This window comes from Danio rerio, chromosome 9, assembly GCF_049306965.1.
Source record: "Danio rerio strain Tuebingen ecotype United States chromosome 9, GRCz12tu, whole genome shotgun sequence".
Classification (NCBI taxonomy): Eukaryota; Metazoa; Chordata; class Actinopteri; order Cypriniformes; family Danionidae; genus Danio; species Danio rerio.
This window is the reverse complement of record NC_133184.1, coordinates 45,722,554-45,742,500: the sequence shown is the minus strand read 5'-3', so window position 1 is coordinate 45,742,500 and position 19,947 is coordinate 45,722,554. Positions and strand designations below refer to the sequence as shown.

The window sequence follows — 19,947 nt, the reverse complement described above, 5'->3', positions numbered from 1 at the left end:
GCCAGGAGCATCAATGTTACTATATACAAGGAGCACGTTGTAACAGACAGAGGGTTGGTTGTAACACGTGATGATTAAGGCAGATTTTACACAATTAATTTAAATTCAGTTTACTTTAAATAGGAGCTATATTTCCTCATTAATTAGCTCAATTTTTTTTTTTAATTCAACATAGCAGAGTATGTTTATTTATTTACTGGATAAACACATTTGGATTTATTTGGATTATTATCCATTATTATACACTGCATTTATTTGCTGTATTAGCAATACAATATTTTTTGCCTTTAAAAAAACAATTATATTGAAACAACTTATTTTATATAAAAAGTTCTCAACATTATGCTTAAAATTAAAAAAAATATTCTGTTTGTTTAATTGGTGTCCAACAGTGTATGGCTTAATTGGAACACCCTGCGTTGTGTTCTCCTTAAAACTGGCTAGCAGTCACTAGCTGTTTCCATCCAAAAATGGGAATAAACTTTATGCGCAACACTGGATTATCGCATAAAAATTGTGCGAATGAAGCATCGTTTCCATCCAACGAGTCAAAGAGAACAAAATTGTCACTTCCTGATTAACTGGCGCCAAATATCAACAGTAAAAACTGCATTTGCCGCAGCAGGAGAAGCTGCATCAATCTTTTCTAAATGAATGCGCCTCAGAAGACAATCCTGACACGCAGTTGCGTTTGAAGGTGTCAGACGCGGAGCACAGGCGCTCTTGATTCTGGAGGTCATTAATAATATAATAACACTAATACTGAAATGGTAAGGCTTTTTATAATGATCAAAACAACATTTCAGATGTTTTGTAATGTGCTCAGCCTGACGTTTTATCCATTCACACACATTTTAAGCATCACATGATCTCTTTTAACAAAATCACATGACCTTTTTTAATGCGCATGCTGGAGTTTGTGCGGTAAAAGTGTTTCCATCGCAGTTTATGCGCATCTTATCTTATCGAATAAAAAGTGTATCTTACCCAGTTAGGCGCATAAGTTTTTTATGCGCATTTTCAAAATTTATGCGCATCATGGCGTTTCCATCAACTGTTTTTTTTATGCGCATTTGCAAAATTTTAGCCTAAAAGAATACAATTTTTCGTACATACTTTCACAGATTTTTTTTTTAAATAAAAAAAATATTGACTACAATAAAAAAATTCATGCTGCAAAAATGGTTTCTCCTGTGTTTTTCATCCAAATTTCGCCAAACTTTTTTGAATCATTGGCAAGAAGACATCTGCTGATACTGTGGTGAAAACCTTGGAAGCATGCTATGGTTAACCCTGAGCAAATACCTTAAAACTCCATGTTACATTTTAACCTGTGTTACTTTGTGCCCAGAGCTCCCCTATAATCCCTTGTTGACTTATGGGTCAAAAATGTTATAATTGTTTTGAGTTTTGTTTTGCCTTTATTTGATTTTGACTCTTAAAATGCTTGAAAGCTGTTGATTTGCACATAGGTTTCAGCTTAAAATTGTATTTCATGTCCTCCTCAATTAAAAACAATCACTTACTTTTAAAATATTTTTGTTGTTTGTTCAAACTACTTGTCCAAAATGAGCCAAAACAACTCTTGAGATTTATTTTTTATTTTTTTTGTCATCTTATTTGTTAAATCTACTTAAATATGTGAAAGGGAAAACAGTTAACTCAATTGGTTTGTGTTGGGACAACATGGAGGAATTGTTTTTGTGCAAATTGAGTGTACCCTGAGGATGAATGAAGTAACAGCCAATTTGAATTTTTCTGTAAATGACTATTTTAGGGCTAATATCTCAAGCTTCAAGAATGCTTTTCAAAGGATTTCATATCATATCTAGTCCAGTGGTCTGGGGTGGTCAGGAAGGAAGCTTTAATCTTTTGGGAATATTGCAGCTTTTGGGGGGTTAAATGGCATTTAGATCCTGCTGACTGCTGGTTTATTTAGACGACACACAAGTAGGTCATTGATATATCGCTAATTAGTGTTCCCCTCACATCCTTGACTTTATATACAGAGCTAGAAAATCCTCAGTGGTTTCAGTGTGTGCTTGACTGAGCACATCCAAATGAAACCAAAGCGAGGTCACATTCCCTTCCTGTTTATTTAAAAGTGTAGTTTAAGGTAAACTGTTACGCAAACATCGTCTACTGTAAGTCTTTTGGGGTTATTGAAAATGCCATCTGTACTTAGAAGGCTTGTGGTTGCAATGGATGATGTTGAGTAACTTCATGCCATTGAACTTGTTAAACTGGCATTGTTATTTTGTGGACAGTGTTGCAAATGCTGTTGAGCAATGTCATGCCGTTCATCTTGCATTAGCAAAACAGTCATCAACTAACCACAGATTTTTCCTATATTCCTTGCTGACTTCCTAGTCTGTTTGACCCACTGGACACATTTACGAATCTTACATTTAGAAGCACAAGAGAGTGCTTCTCAATAAGCTTGTCATTAGTTCTAGTCAGACAATATTTCTTTTTCTTAGATCAGAGATGTCCAAAGTAGGGTCCGCGGGCCAAAGTTTGTTCATTGTAACCTTGATTTGGCCCACCATCCCATCTGAGAGGAGAGTGAGAATGAAGGAGATGGTTTGGGCCTTGAAATGCCTTTAACACAGAGATCATCATTTCTAATTTGACATAACCTTTTTTGTTTGTTTTATTTATTTTATTTAGAGCAAACTGAAATTAAATGTTTTAATTGAATGTTGTTAATAAATCAGATTTTTTAAAATGTCAATACTGTCACTCGATGGATAGAGGACCCTGCAGAAGACAATGGCAAACAAGCAAATCAACGCAAAAAACTAATGTAATTCTGCTATAAATTAGATTGTTTTTTTTTACTGTAATAAGTATGTTATAAAATTAAAAAAAATACTGTATTAGTAAATATAAAGCAATGTACGGAGTTAACTTGTTAACAAACGTTCGGTAGCAGAACCACGCCTCGCTTTGTTTCCTTAACCAAGCACCCTAAAAGCTATTCCTCTAGCACTGTTCTTCCCCATTCTCTCGAACCCACCATTAATGCCTCCCTCTATTTCCTCGCTTCCAGTTAACAATCCTATAACCCTCTCTTCCCTTCTAGGTTGAATCAGGGGGTCCAGTCATTCTACCAAAATGTTACAGATATGGTAACCCCACTCTGAGTCTCTTATTATCATCGTACCATGCCCGAGCAACCTACCTACCTGTTCACAGTTTATCCTCTTACTTTTGCTTCATCCCACTGTACCTCTATTATTCCTTTCATCCCTACAATAAAGTCTAGCTCAAAGTGTGGCATAGTCCTTGCTGTTGAATTTCTAGTTATTTTTAAAATGTTATTAAATAAATTAGGAAATTAACCTTGGCAACTATATTTACCTTTGTTTGGCCCACTAGCCTCAATCAAGTTTGGTTTTTGGCCCTTCATAAAAAAAAGGTTTGGGCACCCCTGTCTAAGAGGAACATATAGGATGGGGTAGTAGTTGTTTTATTTATTTATTTAAACCATCCAAAGCCAGAATCTATGTTTTTTCCCCTTACGACTCTTGTAAAAGTGCCCATCTAAATTACCTACTGTTTTTTTGACAAACATCAAGGTTATGTAGTAATTTACTTGTCATCCAAATCCACATCTCTGAATTCTATAGCAGTTCAATTGAAAAGTTGCTTTGTAAATCCGTTTTGGCTACAGAATACACAAGACACGTCACTCAACACAGCATTTTAAAATTAAACAAAAGATACGGTTGTTTCATCTTTATAGGTTATTCCTAATATGAAATTTAATCATAAGCTTGGCAAGCAATTGCCAATGCCCGAGCATGAGTGTGTGATCAATGTTCTTTGTTTATGTTTATTTAGATGGCAAAGTTAGTTTGTGTCGTGACCAGTACTCTCAGTTTTTAAAGACACACCTTAGTCAAAATGATTAAGTTACCAAGTTTACAGTACGTTAATATCACTACAATATTATAGACTGAAATCTCTGCTGTAAATGCTGCTCTCTGCAGCATTTTCAAACTATTACCGACATGTAGGACTTTCGCCAAGTATGATTTTCGCAGCATTTTGTGACAGGATAGTCTATACACATACGGCTGTTTGACGTTTTTTCTCTGCACCAAGTCTCTGCATCTACCAAAAAATGCAGTTTTTTTTCTCCCATACAGTGTGCGGTATCAAAAATTCCATTAAAACAACACTCTTTCAGCTGTTCCTTGCATACAATATCTTGTTTGTCACGAGGGGCATGCATGAAATGTTGTTTGATGAAAGTAAAAATGTCAAACTGCAGTTAAAGTCAACAAATCAAGAATGAAACACCTGAAATTACATGAAACTCTGGAGGAAATGTGGATAGCGTGGTGACGCGATGACTTATTCAGATTAAGGCAAATATTTTGATTACTCATGTCCATGTAAATAGTCACTGTCTATCTCCCCTGCGTCTGTTTGTGTTGCTACTGTGAAAATAAGCGTGTGCACATACCGAAACTCCCCTTTTCATGCAAACCCTTCCCTTTTTTTTCACTTGACACTCCCACCTAAACAAAGCTTAACTTTGAAAGTACTTTGTCATTGAATATATCCAAATGTTGTTCTGATGTAATTGGCTTTTGTTATGACGATAAAAGCAGTGCTTATATGCTGACGCCCTGTGTGAATTAACATGATGAGTTGGATCGAGATTGTAGCTAAACTCTGCAGCAAAGTGGATCTCATGACTTAGATTTGAGCCTACAATTAAAGATCAACATTTGTCTGAGCAAGTGAATGATCATGCGAGACATGTACTGTACTTGTTCAAAGGATTACAAAGTCAGATCCCCACAGTAAATTTATCTTCAGCCGAAAATTTAGTATAAACTATTCAAATGATCATCGCATGTCCAGCCTTTGTGAAAACCTCCTTAAATTTGGTTGATCAGCTGCATATATGTATTTACGATGCATTATTATTGCATACAGTATATGGTACTGTGTATAGTATATATATATATATATATATATATATATATATATATATATATATATATATATATATATATATATATATATATATATATATATATATATATATATATTGTATGTACAGTATTGTGACTCTTTAATCACTCAGTGTCAAGTTCTAGACCTGGGAAGATATATGAAATTCACATCAAGACTTTCAGCAAAGAAATGGGAGTAAAGTGTGCCAGCTCTCCTGACTAGAGGACAAATCCTCACTAACATAATTCTATAACCAGCAAAGAGGTTAGTAAAAGCATCGTAACAGACCCTCAGTGTCATTTTTGCATTATAAATGGCTATCATAACTTTCTCCCATGACCATCAGTCTTTTTTATTACACAGATACCCTACAGAGAGCATTGGGGATATTGTCAGTCACCTCCAGCTTTAAGTAATGTGTACAAATGACCACACGTACATATTTCTCCCATGTTCTGATTTTATTATACATCTCTCACCTGCTTATTATTTCATGCGGTTCAGAGGGATTTTACACAATGGTCTCAGCCTGTCGTTTATAATTTATTTCATGACAGCGCAGCACAAATTCGCTAAAGCATTATTCATTCGAGTGTTCATTAATTATGCAAATGAGTTGCAATTAACTAATCTCTTCATAAGACGCCATTTGCATGTTAATGAACTGCACGGTTGTGACATTATTTAATTGGGTAGATAGATACATTAAATGCACAGTGTGAGTCTCCAAGTGATATTACACTCGATGCATTAAAAACGAGTAGAAATTAATAATGTGTGCCGGCAAAACTTGATCCGAAAGAAACATTCAGCTGGATCTTTAATAAAAGCAGTTTTAACCCAGATCACAGAATAAATATGTGCTGCTGTGGTTATTTTTAAAGTTACACTTGGTGGAAAATCTTCAATTGATATTACATTGTTTAAAAATGTCAATAAACAGAACAATCTATGTTATAATTAAACCCTGAATAAAAGATGGTGTATTTAGGGTACCTTGCTTGTCTTATTGGCAATACATTTATAAAGATAATAATAATAATAATAATAATAATAATAATAATAATAATAATAATAATAATAATGTACATTTGATGGGTCAATGCTGGGTCAAATATAGACAATCTCAACCACTTGTTTAATAAGAGTAATTTCAATTTAGCTGAAAAAAATAACCCAATGTTGGGTTTGCTCTACACTCTCAGAAATAAAGATACGCGAGCTGTCACAGGGGTGGTACATTTTCAAAAACAAATTTTATGTATAAACCTTTTGAAAAGGTACCACCCTTGTGACAGCTCGCATACCTTTATTTCTGAGAGTGTAAGACCCAATATTGTGTTGTGACAAACCAGCATTTTTTAGAGTGTGTGTTTTAAGAAGATGTACATGTATGGAAAATATCCTGCTAAATTACAGCCAGGACATGGTCATTATTATTAGGGCTTGACATGAACTAATTTGATCACAAACCACTGCAGCAGCTTGTAGTTTTTCAACATTACTAGCCACTAACAATTTTGTTGTTGGGAAAATATATATATTTTGTGCATAAAATTTGACTCGGCATCCCAAAATTACTTGATTTAAATTATGTGTTATGTCCTCCTCATTCATTTAACTTTTTTTGTGTTGTGAGCTTTCTCAATGAGGATGAGCAAATATGTTAGGGTTTCATAGAGTTGCATTGCAATTTGTTTTATTTCACATGACTATACAGGGCTCAATGCTAGGGATTTACCAAGCTTCTCTCTAGCCACACCAAAGTAATTACTTCCTTGCCAAAGTTTTTAAATAATTTGTCAAAACCATAAAAATGTAGTTGTGTACATGCACTTTTTATTCAACAAAAAGTTCTTAAAAAACAATAGACATAAAAAAAAATGCTCATGTATCTAAAACTATACAGTAGTCTGTCCCAGATCACCAATTAAGAATACATAAATGGAGAGTTTATCTCCTATTAAAGCAATGTTATTATAAAGGATGATAATTAAACCACATTAACAAAAATAACTGTAAGAAAAACAAAAAGTGAAGAAAAAAAAACATGCACAATAATGAAAGGATGGTTTTGCACACACGGTTAACAAAGATCATTAATAATCTGTTCAAAGAATGGTTAAAGTGAAAGCGGCAACTAAACTCATTGAGTTGAATTGAGTTGTTTGTGTCCTCACTGCACTTGCCAGGAAACACACACGCACGCACACACACACGCACACATGCACACACACACACCCCTGGGTTGCAATAGTGCAATATTAAAGAAATCCAGAATGCGCAGAAATTATTAAAAGTATTATATTCTGTTCAAATATATTCAAAATTTGTAGTTGTTGTTTATTTTTTTCCTACTTAATAAAGCTTTACACTCCTTCCCATTTGGTGGAAAAAAAATGCACCATAAGCTGGTTTTCCAACTGCCATTGAGTGAAAAATTACAACAAGACATATTGATTTTACATGTGAGCAGTTAATTCACTGCTGAACAATCGAATTGTATAGTGTGCAGAAATAAATCTTGCCCTTTAGCTTTACATCTTCCCATACACTTTCAGAAATAAAGGTACACAATCAGGCACTGGGGCAGTACCCTTTCAAAAAAGCACACTTTTATACTTGGTTTATCATTGGTACATTTGTGTATCTATGATATACACAGTTACACATTTGGGTATTAATATTTACCTTTCAAAACCTGTTAGGAACAAAAAAAAGTACCTCTCAAAAGCTAACCCCAACCTCAGAACCATTCAAATACAGTGTTGGTAGCATAATATGCTGAGTAGAATAAAATGTCAGGTCACCAGCCTTAGTAAAAGTAACTTTAAAGAACAAATATGCGCTACTGTAGAATAATAAAGCCCCAATAAAAAGGATCGGTTACAGAGCTGAGAGATACAGACAGACTAAACACAGAGAAAGCCAGTGTGTCTCTGAATGAAGCAGGGTATCTCTGTGTTATCAGAGGTCTTTTGAAGAACATCTGTGTTTGGAGTGTTTGTGGGGATTTCAGCCAAACTGCTATCTCTGCGCCCTGATCTGAAGCAGTTGGAGCTGCTCCTTTATCGTCTCCAAGGACCTCCACCCACTAACGGACATTTCCGTTGATCCCGCAGAAAAAACGCCCCTCGCCTTGCCCTGACCTGCGCCCCCTCTACCGTCAAGTGTTCCTGTCAGTTCGGAAGTGATGGGTTTCCTCAGGAAAATGGGGAGACATTGTAGATCTGTAAAGTGGTGAATGGTCTGTCTACTATCTGGGGAAAAGTATGCCTTTACATTCCTGTACATCTCAGCAGCAGTTGCTTGGCTGGCAATTACTGCCAATTTCTTCAGCTAACTATTTAACAGTGTGCTTGTGTGTGGGTGTGTACACTAGCAAGAAGCACAGTTAGTGTGTTTAATTCATTTCTATTGAATCTGGGATTGACAGTGGACCAGTATATATATACTGGTCCACTGTCATTTAACAGAGCTTTTATAACAGCAGGAAATGCAAACAGCTGAAGTTTGAGGAAGAAGCGATGAAAAGTACACAGGTTTGCAAACCCACCCAAAGTTACAACTAATGGTGCTGATGAGAGCGAGATATATATATATATATATATATATATATATATATATATATATATATATATATATATATATATATATATATATATATATATATATATATATATATAAATAAACAATTGAGAACAGCCGAGTCTGTCAAAATGCTAGGGAATTTTTAGCCTTCAAACTTATAGCAGCTATAGGACATTACACTGACAAGTAAAGCAACCAATCACACTTATTAACCAATGACAGACAGGAATGTGAATGTATTTATAACATACTATTCTTTAACACCATGTCAGCAACAATAGGTATATTAAATCTCAAATAATCTCAATCAGTGTTTCCCCTACCAATACATTAGGGGGTGCCTCGCTCTCCCAATGGCTTTTCCCACCTCCTTAAAGTCAAGTTAATATTATTTTTTTATAGAGCCAGATCACAACTTTTAAAGAGCTAAATAGCCATATGTAATATCTTATTTACACAACAGCATGAAGGGCTCGAAATTGCGACCATTTTGGTCGCATATGCCCCCGAAATTTATTCTATGCGACCTTATGATATATATTGGAGGCATTTGTGTGACTGCATATGGTTGTAGTGCGACCTGTTTTATTTATTTTTTAAAAATACGTGCGGAAATCACTCCTCCCTGCCACTTTATGGGTTCATATTAGCTGTCAATCACTCAAGGTTCTATGCTGTCATTTAACAGAGCTTTTATGACAGCAGGAAATGCAAACAGCTGAAGTTTGAGGAAGAAGCGTTGAAAAGTACACAGGTTTGCAAACCCACCCAAAGTTACAACTAATGGCGCTGATGAGAGCGAGACAAACTATACATTTCGAGAATGAACCGCGGCTGTGGCTGGAAAACAATGTTTTAATGCATTGCAAACGCTGAAGATGCACCTTCAGCAGTAGGTGTAAATTAATTTAGCTAAACTGCGACATGGTCATCTTCCTGAAATATTATGATCCATCAGGTAATGTTTTTTTCCTCTTCAAGCATGTCTCGTTTGGTCTGCTTTTGGTCCACTCTCGAGAGCAATTTCTACATTCACCCCTGCCCAAGCGAACCGCACCAAGAGGGCAAACGAACTCTAGTGCGATTCAACCGAACTAAATCAGGCAGGTGTGAAAACACCCTAACCCAGACATTTAAAAAGAACATATTTTAGAGCAGTAATCACAATACCATGAAGCCGTGATATTTATATCAAAAGTTATCATACTGTCAGAATCATATACAGGCCCATGCCTAAAATACAACAGCTTTTTGAGGATTTATTTATTTCTTTTGGTATTTCTAGACTTTAAATGAGTTGGGAATGTGTTGCTGTCTATGGAGGTTGAGGGAGCTCTCAGATTTCACCTAAAAGATTTATTTTTGGTATTCTGAAGATGAACAAATGCCTCAGGGGTTTAGAACAACATGAGGGTAATTAATTGATAACGGTTTTACATTTTGGGGGAACTAACCCTTTAAGAACATTCAACTTCTGGAAAAAATGGCCCATTGTCTACTGATAGGGGTTGACCAGCCTGATTTCACGAGAAAACGTTAGTATTTTATGTTTTGCCAGTTTACTGGCTAATTCATACGAGTTGAGTCGTGCGACATTGTACAATTTTAAAAAGGAGGCATGGCACCTAACCCCACCCCTAAACCCAACCGTCATTGGGGGATGAGCAAGTCGTACTAAATTGTACGAATTAGATCGTAAGAATTCATGCGATTTAGCCACTAAATCAAAAAGTTACGAATTGCCGTGAGATTGTGTTGAGTTGACAGGAACAGCTCGCACATTTTTATAGCAATTTTGCATGACTAACTTGAAGATGAGGTAATCTGTGTGGAAAACTTTTAGACCCTCATGCAAAATTCACATAAATTGACTAGACTTTTGAAGAAATTTCCCATACAACAGTAAACGTGATCGCACTCTTCATTACATTTGATCATCGGTCAGCAACACATACTGTTACTGGTTATCAGTTTCACCAACACAATCTCAAGGCAATTCGTAACTTTTTCATTTAGTGGCTAATTCGTATGAATTCGTACGATCTAATTCGTACAATTTAGTACGATTTGCTTATCCCCCAATGACGGTTGGGGTTAGGGGAGGGGTCAGGTGCCACGCCTCCTTTTTAAAATCGTACCATTACCTACGACTGAACTCATACGAATTTGTACGAATTAGCCACTAAACTGGCAAAACGTAAAATACTTACGTTTTCTCGTGAGATCAGGCTGGTTTCACTCCTGGTGAGATTAGATCATTTGCCAGTCTGCTTTTTTCAACATACTACACAACTAAAGCTCCAATTTAAAATTTAAAAAGTAAAAAAAAAGCCCTTTTCACACGTTTCGCATTCATCTGAAGTGCTGGAAATGACTCCGCTTGCCAAATGAACCCTGACTTCCCGGGGGCTTGGAAAACCTGGCTGAAATCCCCTCTCTCAAGATATCAACGAGGTCTGCGCCGTGACGTGTGGATGCATAATTAGCAGCAGCATGAGAGCGAAGTGGTATTAATTATTACGATTAAAACATTAGCCATGCAGCTCATGCGTTCGTTGTGATGAAATGGGCCTGCGTCCCCCTGACCTACAAACCACAACGCACAGGCACCAGAAGGAAGATGCGTAATTGTGTTTCCAGTTCTCCTTAAGACGCTGGCATAATTAGTGTGCTTCGCGCCCGAAAGAATAGAGGTGATTTGGAAAGTGTCCAAATTGCAAGCCTTAATGAAAACGCGCCGTCGGTGAAGGGTAGTCTGTCAAAGGAAGCAAACTTCTCTAGGGCGAATGCGTTCGTGTGACTTGGCCGTGTTTAAATGGGATCTTGCCGTCCCGTGAGACATGGAGACGGGGTGGTTTTATGGAGGGGGGTGCAGGATTTGGGGCTAAACTAAACAGATTTTGAGCCAGAAGGGCTCTGCAGTTAAAGTTTAATGAAACCATACACACAATGAGGCATGAGTGTATGAAAATAGTAATGCTTTCTCTCAATCACTAAACAAAACCCAAATGCTCTGTCAGAATAAATGATGTTTTATCTTTACGGATGTCACTCTAAATCAGATGTTGTTTTCTGAAATTTGAAGTTTATTAAAGCAGTAATCCACTAGAGGCCTCGTGTTAAAGTGATTTTGTCACTCCCATGGCTTAATGCTTTGGTAAAATGGCAGCAATGATAATGTAATAAAATATACCAGTGTATAATGTAATATAGTGACACATGTTTGGGGTCTTACACAGTTGTGCAGTCATAATTCAATTGTTAGGAACTGATTTTTTTTTAGAAAATTTACACTGTATGTGCTCTTTGTTTTTCAGTAAAAATAAAGATTTTAATATGTTTTTATCACCATTTAAATTTAATATTTTCTAATAAATTATATGTAATTTATTGCTGCAATTTAAAAGCCATTTCTCCAGTCTTTAGTGTCAAACATCTTTCAGAAATGAGTTTATTTACTTAATATTAAAACTTGAGGCTCAAGAAATGTCCTTTTTTTCAGGATTTGTTAATTAAATAGTGTTTAATATTTAAAATAAAGCTATTTTGTAATTTTATAAATGTGATGTAATTTATTCCTGCAATTTAAAAACCATTTTTCTTGTTGGCGCCAGTGGTGTATAGTGCATCGACACATGCACTCTGGTGCTCAGGGCGACCCGAGTTTGATTCCCGCCTTGCGGTCCTATACAGATCCTCCCCCTCTCTCTGCTCCCCATGCTTTCCTGTCAATACTCTCTACTGTCCTATACAATAAAGGTGAAATTTCCTTTTTTAGGATTTGTTAATTAAATAGTGTTTAATGATAGAATTAAACTCGTTTGAAATATTTTAAATGTCATTTGCAATTTATTTCTGCAATTTAAAAGCCATTTCTCCAGTCTTCAGTGTCATCTTTCAGAAATGAGTTTATTTACTAAATATTAGAACCGGTGGCTCAATAAATGTCCTTTTTTCAGGATTTGTTCATTAAATAGTGTTCAATACTTGAAATAAAACCCATTTCGTAATGATATAAATGTCATATGTAATTTATTCCTGCAATTTAAAAAAATAAATAAACTCACTCCAGTCTTCAAGGTCAATCATCCTTTAAAAATGGGTTTGTTTACTAAATATTAGAACTGACGGCTCAAGAAATGTCCTTTTTTAAAGGATTTGTTTATTAAATAGTGTTCATTATTTGAAATAAAACCATTTTGTACTATTATAAATGTCATAAAGTTTATTCCTGCAATTAAAAAAGAAAAACTCACTCCAGTCTTCAGTGTCAATCATCTTTTAAAAATGGGTTTGTTTACAAAATATTAGAACTGACGGCTCGAGAAATGTCATTTTTTTAAGGTTCGTTCATTAAATACTGTTCAATATTTGAAATCAAACCATTTCGTAATATTATAAATGTCATATAATTTATTCCTGCAATTAAAAAAAAAAATAAATACACTCCAGTCTTCAGTGTCAATCATCCTTTAAAAATGAGTTTGTTTACTAAATATTTTAACTGACGGCTCAAGAAACGTCCTTTTTTTCTCCAGGATTTGTTAATTAAATAGTGTTTAATAAATCAAACAACTTTGTAATAGTATGAATGTCATAGGTAATTTATTCCTGCAATTTAAAAGCATTTCTCCAGTCTTCAGTGTCAGTCATCTTTCAGAAATTAGTTTATTTACTAAACATTAGAACTGAAGACTCAAAAAAATGTCCTTTTTAGTATTCGTAAATTAAAGGACACCTAGGTTACCCTTTTTTCAAATTTAATATAAGTCTTTAGTGTCTCCAGAATTTGTCTGTAAAGTTTCAGCTCAAAACACCTTTTATAAGATTTTATTTGATACCTTTTTGCATCAGGCAGCGGTTTTGTTGTACTGCGGCTTTAAGGCTAGTCCTTGCGGTTGGTCTGAAAACCACTCCAATTGGTCCACAGTTTTTGTGTTGTTAAATTGAAAAAAGAAAAAAAAAAAAAAAAAAGGATTGGGTGTGTTTATATCACCCCAATATGGCCGTATATAAACTATACCTACACACATGCCTGTCCAAACAGCTTGAGAAGTAGATTTTTCACCATAGGTGCCCTTAAATAGTGTTTAATATTTGAAATAAAACTATTTTGTAATATTACAAATGTCATATGTAATTTATTCCTGCAATATAAAAGCCATTTCTCTAGTCTTCAGTGTCAATCGTCTTTCAGAAATGAGTTTATTTACTAAATATTATAATTAGAGGATTAAGAAATGTACTTTTTTCAGCATTCGTTAATTAAATAGTGTTCAATATTTGAAACAGAACTATTATGTAATACAGTGGTTCCTCATTAATCACAGACTAAAAATATATCCCGCGATAGGTGAAATCCGTGAAGTAGTCAGCTTTAGCTTTTACAATTATTACAGTAGATGTTTTAAGGCTGTAAACTCACTACACACTTTATACACTTTTCTCAGACAGGCATTAACGTTCACACTTTTTCTCTCTTGTTTAAACACTAAAAGTTTAAACTTTCATAGAAAAAAAAGTCCAGTATTATAGAATGAAACCAAAGATCAAGACCTGTTGTCAGGTGCAAACATTCATCACTGTCAGCAAAAGGTTCATAAAGCTTTTTAGCCTTTCTGTGGATAATGTTGGCATCCAGCATAATGTTTGTTTTCCTGCAGTCACTGATCCACAAACCCAAAAATAGACTCCATTCTTAAGGGGGTTGCACAGCGGATGCCCCGTGCACATGACAGTTGGAAGTAACACACACCGGACGCGCACATTCACATGTCATTTAAATTAAATGCATTGGGTTGGCGCAACTTGAGTCATAGCTGGGCACCGCAGACAGCCACTGACTTGCAGTGCCAGTGTGTGTACCATGAAATACACCTATGTTTACAATTCTGAAATGCAAGGCGCTGCATGGTGTAGTGCATCCGGTGTGTCACCCCCTTTACAGTGGTCTTTCTGAGAGCAGTTACAACCCTTTTTGCATGCTTGTTTGAACTCACACTGGTATAGCGATCGAAGATTTGTGTTAATTTGGCAAGCTGAATACATTCTGTACTTTACAGGAGACACAGAGGAGATTTATCGACAATGGTCTACAGCCAATCAGGATGCAGAACACAATGTGCTGTAAAAACTAACAATTATAAAAATAAGCATGTAAAATTGCACAAAAAAATTTGCTAAACTGCGAGGCTACAAAAGGTAAATCACATATAGTGAGGGACCACTTTTAAATGTCTTTCCTTTTTGACTTTTAATTATTTTAGCATTGTTACTTAAGCTAAAAAAAACATTTGCACCTTGATTGAATTAAAGATTTAAAATGAGCTGAAACAACACAATTCTTAAGGTTTTCTGGGATTTAATTATTTTATGTTCAATCCACTTAAATTTATAACATTTTTAAATTAACTTAACCTCTGTAGGAACATGTAGAAAATATGTGAAACAGCATTTTTTGTTTTTCAGTATAATTTCGAACACACAATTTAACACACTAAATTGAAAAAAAAAATATATAAAATAAAACGACAACAAAATCACTGATAATCAATTTCAAAAGACAGCAAACCCATTAATTCTGGCTGTGTGAATTATCCTGGGACATTGAGTGAGGATAAATCTGAAATGGCTTTAAATAAAGGATAATCGCCTTTTGAAAATAAAGATGTGAACGGAATTAATCACCACCGAAATCAAGAAAGTGCCCATGAGTGCAGCTGCGCCCAATGAAAGAGAGTTCCAGTCAAATGCTAAAAAATGTACATAATTTATCCACCCTTCTGAAAGAACACAAGCGGTGTGCTGAAAACCGCATATCTGGTACTCGTACGCTTGCATAGACAGTGACGAGTTTCACTTAAGGAGCCACGCGCTAATGAAGATGCTCTAAACATAACCCACAACTCTCTAGTTCTGACACCTACCAATTAACACTCCCCAGTATGAAGCCTTCTATTACCAATAAACTGAGCAGGCAAAACACTGTCGTGGCTCCCCTGTAATGGAAAATAATTGAAGAGTTAAGTGGGTCTTATTACTTATCCAGCAAGACTCTGCGTGCTAACACACACAAGCTAATATCCGAGTTCATCGCCCAAAAAGCCTTTGAAGATCATTTAATTGGCCCCCAACCGATGATTATTCATTAGCTAGCCATTCAGAGGTCGAAATTTAACTTCAGCACTTTCTTTTCTGAAAATGAGAATCTACTAACTGTAATAGTTTAACTTTTTTTTTTGGTTTGCTAAACAGGTCGCTGACATCATGGAACTGACAATTTTTTACAAGTAAAAGCTGTAAAATAAAAATAAGATGACATAACCCTGAAGAAAATGCTAACGATTCACTTGTGAGCTTTAAAATGTTCAGAAGGACATGTAATCTTTTGGCGGATTACAATGGAAATTATACTTAATGCAAGCATACTGTGAAATCATACATACTGTGAAATAAAATCCATAACCTTTGCATTTCTAAAGCAATGATCTACTTGTTACAGCTACTGGACAACAAAGGGATGACAACGTCTGATTGTATTTTTATTAACTGTATTATCAGAGAGTCTTAAAGTTCCAGTGAATTTAAAATAAAAGTTTTTAGATGTCAGTATCATTATGTTAGTCGTTCAAAGCTTGCAGTTTGTCACTTCCACCTAAATGGATCAATGTTTTTTGTTTTTGTTTTGACACAACCTTATAGGTTAGTTTCTCACCAAATCTTCAGACCAATCAAATGCTCTCTAGTATTTGATTTGTGCTGCCCCTTTCAAAACACTTTTTTTTTTGCCTTTTATTAGACACTCAGATAGTCAAATGGCAGTGTAACAGACTCATTTGAATCAATGATGATTTGTTTAGTAAGATTTGCTACTGAATGCATTGACTCCAGCCGTTCGCGAATGACATAAGATCATCGTACTCAATATTAGTGATATATAACGCTACTCAGCTTATTTATTTTTTGCCTACATTGAATGCATTTATGAATGCAAATGTATTATTTTTGAGACTGATGTGGCTCCATAGTGCTGTGTTAAAAGCAAAATGCTTTGATAAATGTCCTGCCTTGCCTTCATGTTTCAGTTGAGATTGGTAAATATCAATTTAAAGAAAAATGCACATTTTAAAGCTCTTCACAGGATCATTAATAAATCTAATGACATATTCACTCCACAGCATTTACACAAATGTTATCAAGATTTAAAAATTCTTCAAAAAGAACATGAAAAATGACCTTTTCGTCTGCCATAGTTAAAACTATTGTGTGTTTAAAACAATCTTCAATTCACTAATGTTTCTGTTTAAAAACCCATATGTCAGGGCTGAAATTAGCACTGTTGTTTCCTTTTGGAAATTTACTTTGCACAGAGCCTTTATTAAACAAGGTTTTTTGAATCATTACACAAACAAAAATTAATTAATTAATTAATAATTTAAAAATAAATTTTGTGAGAGGGGAGAACCAAAACTGATTATACTTCATTGCTTTACAAACCACGGTTCCAAGTCTTTTTTCTGGTCTTCTAGTCATTTGCTAGCATGTTAGTCTTTCAGTCTACACTGTAAAAAATATTGAGTTCCACACCATCACTTTTTGTGTTGGAACAACATCATGGAATGGGGCAGTCGTGGCCTAATGGTTAAAGAGTTGAACTTGGAAGAGATTGTCTGTGGTAAGATTGAATAAACAGGGTTCCCACCACTCTCAATACCGCAACTAAGGTTAGTCCATTGAGCAAGGCACTGAAACCCCAACTTTTCCTCAGGTGCCACAGCAATGGCTGCCTACTGCTCCAGATGTGTGTGTTCACAGTAGTGATGGTGAAATGAAGCTTTCTGAATCAGAACAGTTCGACTCAATTGTATTGGAAAAAGGTTTGTTACTCGAACCTTTCCAAATCAAAGCTTGAAGAGGACCTCTGTTGATTAAAGTGTTGGAAAGCACTGTGTTGCAAAAATGTCATATGTTCAGAACTGACCAACTCATTCATGTAGTAATACAACAGTAATATAAACTAATTTTCAATTACTGTAGTTTTTTTTTTTTTTTTTTTTTTTTTTTACATATAAGTTGTGTTACATTACACCACCAATGACTGTAGTAAAATCAAAGGTATTCAAACGTATTTAAGTTTATCGTATTCTAACCAGTTCTACCCCCACCCATTCGTTCTGAGACAGGATTAAACCAGTGATTTCTGCATGGGAGGCAAATGCTCTGAGGAGGAAGATATGGGAGTGAGGCTTCTAGGCTGTACTTGCCAGCTGGCCTTCGTTACACACTACATTACAATATGCAGTGGCCTTCTTTAAAAACATTTGTAAATAATACACTTTAGTATTGTTTAAAAGCTTTTTACTATGAATTACTATTGTATTTAGTTGAATTACTAGTGCGTGGGGCCGGTGCAGTGCTTTGAAACAGTAGAGATGCATGTAATCGATGCCTAATCCCTGGCTATACACTTTTACTAACCCTTGAGGGTGTTTAAACCTTTGAATTAAAATTCGAAACAGTCAGGTGAGTATAGGCGAAAATTAATCTTCGGACATTACGAATCATGCGGTTACGGCTAAACGAATCAAGCTGCGGTACGAGATGTATCTTTTTTTTATACATACTTCGAAGCCTTGATGCACACGTCACATCCCTAGTTCACAGTGTGTGTGTTCACTGCTGTGTGTGTGCACTTGGAGGGGTTAAATGCAGAGCACAAATTTCAAAGTATCACCATACCTGGCCCAAAATCATGATTTTTATAATTTTTTTATTATTAAATTTAGCAGGCTATTAGTTTTAAACAAATTTAAGTAGACTTAATATAAAACAATGAAGTTTTCCCCAAAAAGCTAAGAATTGGGTTGTTTCAGTTCATTTTAAATAACTAGTTTGAACAGCAAACATCCTTCCTTGAGTGCAGAAGTTGTGAAGTATCTCCAAGGTCCCATCAGTTGTAGTGTACTAATGCACACTACACAAATAAAACTATGAACTGGACGTCTTTTATGAATTACCAATCTAACCCTTAATAAAAAAGGTTCTTTGTTGGAACTGGTGGTTCCATGAAACACCTTTAACATACAAAGAATGCTTCCACTTTAATTTTTAAAATGTTTTTCACATACAGTATATACACTCTGTACTTTCGGTCTGTTTCTCTAAAGGTCCATTAGGGAATCAAACATGTTTTCAACTGTTGTATTTGGCACCTTTATTCATAAAAGTGTATGTCAAAATGATCATGCCAGAATCAGGCTAGTATTGAATTGTCTGAACCTGGCAATAACATGCAATTTTATCACCCAACACAAAAAGATGGCATGAAAGCAGAGGGTGGAGCCCCTAAACAGCAGTAGTCATTGAGAGCTCAATTCATTAGCAGGCATCTAGAGATTCACGCATGGCAACTTGCCAATTCCCAAAACACATGCTTGCCTACATATACTCGCCGTCTGTGATTTCATATGCTATTTTGCATAAAACATATAAGACACACATAAGAGTTCTGACTGACATGACAGGTCTACACAATGACAACATCTCATTTTATTCAGTTACATTCACTGATCTCAATACTATAGAGATTTGCTTGCAAGCTGATTGTGATTTTCATTCCAGTATACTCACAATCACTACAAATTTAATGAGAAACATTAAAAAGTGCAATCATAAATAATGTGACATTATTATAAAAGCTATAAATAAAACTCTAGGTGACATGTTTCTGGCAAACAACCACTGAGTGAGTCAGAACTTTTCTCTTAAAGGCCAACATGATTTTTCCACTCTAAAGATGTCAGTATGACGACTAGATTAATATTGTCGACAAGGATTAAGGTAAAGTTTGTTTTATCTACTCACACATTTGTTAATTTAACAATCCCTATACAGGATTTGCTCACCACGCTAATTTAAATATTCAGTTTGAGATTACATTTAAGCATGAATTCAAAACAACATTAGCAAAATGTAACTGACTGTGAACAATGTTGTACTTTTATAGTTATTGGCTGCTAATATGATTTCACTATTTAGAATTAGCAAATAATACTTTTCTGAAATTATATTATTAAGGAGAAGGTCCGAATGTTCGAATATAAAGCCAACTTTACATCAATTCTACAGGGTTGAGTCCCAACACTGTTGATTACTGAATCTCAGCACAAAAAAAAATGGTCATGATTCAAAAACAGTGGGCCATAAAATTGTCTGCTTGCACAAGCATCCAACATCACATCAATTGGAAAAACAAAGCAAAGCAAGCTGAGAATAAATCTGCACCACAAGCAATTTTAGGCAAAACAGCAAAAATAATGACCGCTTTCAAACAGATATTAAACATGTCCAATGCAGCTTTTTTGCAAGAGCAAGCAAACATCT

The 19,947-nt window shown here is 35.2% G+C and overlaps 1 protein-coding gene across 7 annotated transcripts in view; it reads right to left on the bottom strand.

Moving 5' to 3' along the window:
- Nucleotides 1-19,947, bottom strand: part of itga4 (integrin alpha 4) — a 107,906-nt gene that overhangs the window by 87,845 nt on the left and 114 nt on the right. The window lies entirely within an intron of this gene.